This window comes from Struthio camelus, chromosome 6, assembly GCF_040807025.1.
Source record: "Struthio camelus isolate bStrCam1 chromosome 6, bStrCam1.hap1, whole genome shotgun sequence".
Taxonomy (NCBI): domain Eukaryota; kingdom Metazoa; phylum Chordata; class Aves; order Struthioniformes; family Struthionidae; genus Struthio; species Struthio camelus.
Window position 1 is genome coordinate 23,228,939 of NC_090947.1, and position 6,000 is coordinate 23,234,938.

General features: G+C 47.2%; 1 protein-coding gene across 1 annotated transcript in view; it reads right to left on the reverse strand.

Annotated features, from left to right (window-relative positions):
* Positions 1-584, reverse strand: part of GAD1 (glutamate decarboxylase 1) — a 30,570-nt gene extending 29,986 nt beyond the window's left edge. The window contains exon 1 of the mRNA XM_009681718.2: positions 388-584. The gene's annotated coding sequence lies outside the window, so the exon portion shown is untranslated. The remainder of the gene's footprint in view (positions 1-387) is intronic.
* Between the last annotated feature and the right edge of the window lie 5,416 nt (positions 585-6,000).

Genomic DNA, 6,000 nt, shown 5'->3' on the forward strand with positions numbered 1-6,000 from the left:
TTGTAAAGAAAGTCAAGGTCGCGGTGATGAATGAACATGTTCTTTGTTAGCTGCTTTTTAAAAATCGGTAGCTACTAATTCATGTTCATTGCTGGGCGGATTTACACCCGCGTGCAAACACAATGGATCAATAATTTAAATGGGAAACAGGTATCTTCTTTTAAGAAAGACAGAAAGAAAAAACAACAACCCTAAAGGAGGAGAGATTCGCTAGACAATGCCTGGAAGTGAAGTAACAGGTTAGCACAGGCGCTGGCTGTCTCAAAATGCCCGTTATTTCTCTGTAGGTATGGCAGGGACCACAACTGATTTTAAGAAAAAAGATCCAGATCCCGAAAAAGGTTCCCAAAAGCTTGAAAAATCGGATGTGGTTTAGAGGACACTTACCAAGGGGACGAGCGGACCACTCTTACTCCCAGAGTCCAGGCAGGCAAGGCGACTCTAGCCGGGGAGCGACTCGCCGCTTATAAACTCCGCCAGAAACGACGTCGGAATACCAATCGCGCCGCGGAATTTAATGCCAGATGACCTTTTTTCCACAAGTACTCGGATTTGCTTTTTTAAAGCGTGAATCGCCGGTTGATCTGCTTCGACGCAGGCATGAGTCACAGGGCTGCCGCCACCCCCTCCGCGCCGCGCCGTGCCGTGCCGTGCCGTGCCGCGCCGCGCCGCGCCGCCCGCAGGCTGGGCCCGCCGGCTCGGGGGCGGGGGGCGGCCGCCCGCGCTGCCCCCGGCCCGCGGGGGGGCGCTCGGGGCTGGCCGCTGGGGTCCCGCCGCCGTGGGGCGCCGGCCGGGCGGGCCGGGGGCAGCGCAGCAGGTGCGGAGCGGCCCGCGCGGGGCCGGGGTCGGGGCAGGGCACCCCACTCGGGGTCTCTCCCCCTTGCCGTCCCCTGCTGACATCCCGCAGTGCCCTGCGGAGCACTGCAAGCGACGCCAGGAGGCTGCCCCTCGGTAACATTTACTTTTACTCGAAGTAGCCGGGTTTGCTAACCGGCGTTTGGTTTCTTAAAACATCTGCTTAAAGCCACCAAAGCCATTTGATCTTAACTTCAGCTTGGAGCATCTCTTCAGCCGCCTTTGTTCCGGCTTCAGCACTCCGCGCCTCTGCACACTGTGCTGGCCGAGAAATTAGTCAGGCGGGGTCCGTGTTAAGTGTAGCTTAGCAACACCCCACCGCCCCACCCCCCCACACTATGATGAGAATTTTATGTGCCCCATTCATTTATTCCCCTTTGAAAAACCTCCCAACTGGGGAGCAGCTCCCTCTGCGTGACTCTCCGCCAGAGGGTGGCAGAGACTCAAAGACCGGAGACCCTTTCCGTCTCCCCCAGAGACAAGGAACACCTGGATTTCTGTGACTTACCTTCAATATTTTCGTTAGGTTACGGTTTTATACCAGGCATCCTTTTACTAAAAATGGAAACATTAAGACAACCATTTTTTCCCCACTCCCAACAACCCCAAAATCTCACTGTGTTTCCCCACCCCACTCCCCAAAGATAATTTGCTAACACTTCGCAGTACTGACCGTGGTGTTACATTTCAACATGTCGAGGTAGCTAAATAGATGGCTAAAACAAACCCTGCTCGCCCGGATGACACAGAAAGGGCTGGGAGGAATCTACAACGCGAATGGAGGAGGGAAAACAGGCTGATGGAGACAGAGGATGTCACCCCGTGCAGTGGATGCTGCGCAACCGGGACTGCTGACACTGTAACGATCAGCAGGGACATGTCCTTCTTCAAGGACTTGAGAGGAAGAACAAAAAGTTAAAAGCCCTTTTTAAGAGAGGAAACTGACCGACTGACAGCATTAAGTAGCCAAGACGATCTTCTTGCTGTGCAGGCCTACCGCCCAGCAACTGGAGGCATAATGACAACACTGAGAGCACAAAAGACAGCTTTTAAATACAGTTTTAAAGGTACTAATATCTCCAGCTATTAGTGCCGGGTCTGCACGGCTGAACAATCGTCTTGGCTACTTAATACTGTCAGCCTGTCAGTCTCCTCTCCAAAGAGAGTCTATTCTCTACAGTTTTAAAGGCAGTTTCAATCAATCGGGCAAAATGTTCACTGCAGAGTATGAGAAATAATAATTATGACTAATTGTCTCTATAATTGTAAATAAACATATTTGACTGTGGGAAATCGTGGCAGGACTGCAGTACAAAAAAGTCTCAAAAAATGAACCTGGGGCGGGAGACAGCAGCCACTATAAGGCGCGAAAAGGCTTGGCGTGTGACCGCCCGGCGTGCACCCGCCGTGTGCGCCCATTCTTTCCCTTCTGGCCTTCCAAAAAATGCGTCCTGAAACAAATATATGTATTTTGGCATAAATATTCGCACCCTCGGGGAAACTCAGGCCCGCCGGGGGAAGGAGGTAGCAAAGGGAACGCCGCGCGCTCTCAGCGGCGCGCCGGGCAGCAGAGCGGGCTCGGCCGGGCCGCGGGCGCCGCGCTCCGCTCCGCTCAGCACCGCGGACAGCGCCTCCGCCCGCCCCGCGGGCCGCGCCGCGCCGCGCCGCGCCGCCAAGGGCAGCAGCGGGGCCGGGGCGGCTGCGGCGGCGCGGGGCCGCGGGCAGCCCCCCGGCACGGCCAGCAGCCCTGCAACACCCGCCGGGCCACGGAGGACCGCCGTCAGGCGATGCAACCAAATCAAACCGGGCTCCGCGCCGCGTCCCCTCTAGGTGGTGCTGTACCTCCAGCCCAGGCCCTCAGCGACATCAGCCTGGAGCGGCGGCCGTCACCGAAAGCCCGCCCCGACCGCGCCTCCCTGGCCCTGGCGAAGACGAGAGGTGGAGGATGGAGCCGGGGCAAACCTGCCGCTCAGCCCGCAGCCCGCAGCCCCCGTGCACCCGCGCAAGGAAACGCTCGAGCCCTCCCGCTCGCACGGGGCCCTTCAAACCCAGCCTCGCAACGCAACCCGCTCCAAAGCAGGAGGCTTCGCCCGGTGTTTATATGCCCAGTTAGGCCTTTAACACGCCCTCGGCAGATGAATATGCCTAGAAGACAGGGGCCGTTCAAGAACGGTTTTAGTTTCAGTGAGAGAGTTCACAGTCTCCCCCTCAAGCTGTGCTCCCCGATTTTTTTTGCTCAACCCCTCTTTGCTGTTTTCCTCTTCAATGTGTTAGTAGCTTTTCTGTTGCTGGTGCCTGAGTGCACCATCAGCACAGGTTATGGAGAACATTTTGTGTTGTGCACATTGCAGGCTAAAGCCCCAGAAGGCTTGGTCTTTGCTTTTAACCCACTGACATTTACTGAGCTTGTGAAATATACACAGGAAAAAATGCCAACCCATAGTACCAGCAAGACAGCAGGGTGCAGATATTCCCTTACCTGGGGCTTGTAACCAATGCCTAGGCTGGAAATTACTTACGAAAGCCAGACCATTGGGTCACTTCCAGTTCACCTCTGTCCACTAACTGGATATGCTAAAATATGGATCTTGAGTACCTTGGGAGGGCACAGGAATAAATAAAAGGGATGCAATAAGTATCTTTAGCAACAAAGATCAGTCAATTATTATAAATAGTTATAACTGTGGGCATATAAAAATGAGCACTGAGCAGAAGAATATTGTTTGCTTCTATGGCAGCCTGTGGGTTTGAACCTATCAGGTTGAACCTGCCAGGAGCCATACACAATATTTTTAAGAGATAGGAGGGCCTTTTGCCTACACTTTAAGGAGGTCAAAATGTAACTACATGTTAATTTAAAAGCATTCGGGAAAGACCTTAATGCTTTTTTTGTTGTTATTTCTTCATATTCTGAACTATAGTCATGTTATATTCACATTTATCTACAAGGAGAGAAGTAAATCAGCCTTCAGATGATTTTTATGATAATTGTTTTTCTCCTTTTCTCGATGCATATTCTCTCTCCATTGCCTTTTAAATGTACCTTTAAATGTACTTTTTTTTTTCTTTTAAAGATTGTGAATATTTTAGGTGGTAGGGACCAGGCATTCTCTTTTCCTAAAATCATATACAATAAGATGGACCATGAACATCAATAGGTGTTGATGTTCCTGAAATGATGTGTTTGTATTTTTATCTTCACAGCCTGAGATTCTGTTTTTAAATCACATAGTTATAATTGTTTGTAACCCATTATGCTGGATGTTATTACAAACTATATTCATCGAATTGAGTATCGCTTTCTTTTTCCACCTTTTTTAGTACCCAACATCTCATTTACCTACAACTTTGATAGAATTCAAAAGATTTAAAGGAGAAATTGTCCTAAATTGTCATGAAGAAAAATCAGAAAATAGTTCAAAACTAAGTAATATAGAATTTGCCTGGCTCTCATTTGCAGTGCTAAAAAAATACAGATATAAGTTACTGTATTTGTATTGGAAGGAAAAAAGGATCACAGCAAGAAAAATTAACAGACTAATGCTATAATTATTTGGCCCTGTCCAAAAAATTCTGCAAGTGGAAGTCAGGTGAAAACTACAGATTTATACTCTATTCTAGAGATAACTTGTGCTATCCTTTTTACGTCACTTGGCGAAAATTTTTTGAAGGTAAGAGATAGGTTTGCTTTGGGTTTATGGCCGATCAGTCACCGATCTATCCAAGTGTCCCATATTTAAGGTCATGCCTGTCGCCTGAATTTAAAAAGATAAGCTGCCAGCTAGAACGTTCTGCACTGCTGTAAGGAAGGGCATTTAGAGAAGTCTAATCTGATGCATGTTGTTTTATGTACTTTGTGGCTTCTTCTTGCAGGATGCCCCCTTCCTTATTCCTGCTGGCATGTGTCACTGTCCATTCCGATCTGCTTCATCTAAAAAACAACCCAAAGAACCACCCACATCCCCAAACAATAGCAGCAGCAAATCCCCACTGTCAGCACTACCAAGCAAACATGGAAGCAAGCAAAAAACCCCCCAAATCCTACTTCCAAACTTGAAAAAACTAAAAACCAACAGAAAATCTTAATTATCTAGATGGGTCAAATAAATGAAATAGAATTATTTAAGTAGTGGAATTTTGATTGTGGCGTGAAAAATGATAACAGAAACGATAGCATACTCAGTAAGTCTGCTCTCTACCAGTTTTAGGAAACTGTAACTGCTTATCTTGTCATCGAAATAAATGGTATTCCCAGCCTCTCCCATTAACTCTGTAGAGCCATTAGGGCTAATGCCTGGATTTTTTCCTTGAGATCTATCGTTATAATTGTTACATGTTTCACTGAACTATATCTTTTTTTATCCCATAGGAGGGCATCAGTTTATATTTAAAATATTCAGTAATTTCAGTGATGTTGCTGCAATAGATAATGCAGTTCAGCTTTTCAATCCCAGAATGAATTTGAAGAGCTGGAATCTGGGCGTATTTCATAAAGAATCTTCAGGAGACAGGCGCACGTCTTCCTGCTACTTTAAAAAACACTTCTCAAACCATAACTGCACTCTTATCTGGTATGGACTTTCCTAAACTAACCTCAAAAGTTTTCAGGATCATTATAATTGTGCCTTTTTTCCCCCCTGAGATGGTCAAGTCAGGTTTTAGCTTGAGGGGTTTGGCAGTTTAGCCCATATAGTAACGAGTAGCTAGTGGAATAATAGGCCTTTTGCAACATTATACCTGAAAAGCTTGATCCTTCTGGTATTTTTTTAGCTACGACATTACAGACATTCAAATAAAATATTCTTTCAAAAGGCAGGTTAAATGCATCTGATTGAAATGAAAGTGGTTTCACAAGAACACAATACTTAAATAATATTTATAATAAGGCTGAAAACATAGCATAGAAACACATTTTGGAAACAGGTCAATATGAGCAGGCACAAAAAAAGGCAATCAGAACCCTGCACTCTGAGCAGTCATGTTAGATACTAAATCTGTCCATCAAGGGAAAAAAGATGTGGCAGGTAAGAAAAAACTTCCTTCTCTTGAATGAACAGTTCATTATCCCCTATTCTGAAGGGATCCTCCTATTAGCATTCTTACCGTAACAGTATCATTCTTATTTTGAGGAAGGAAGAGAGTGTG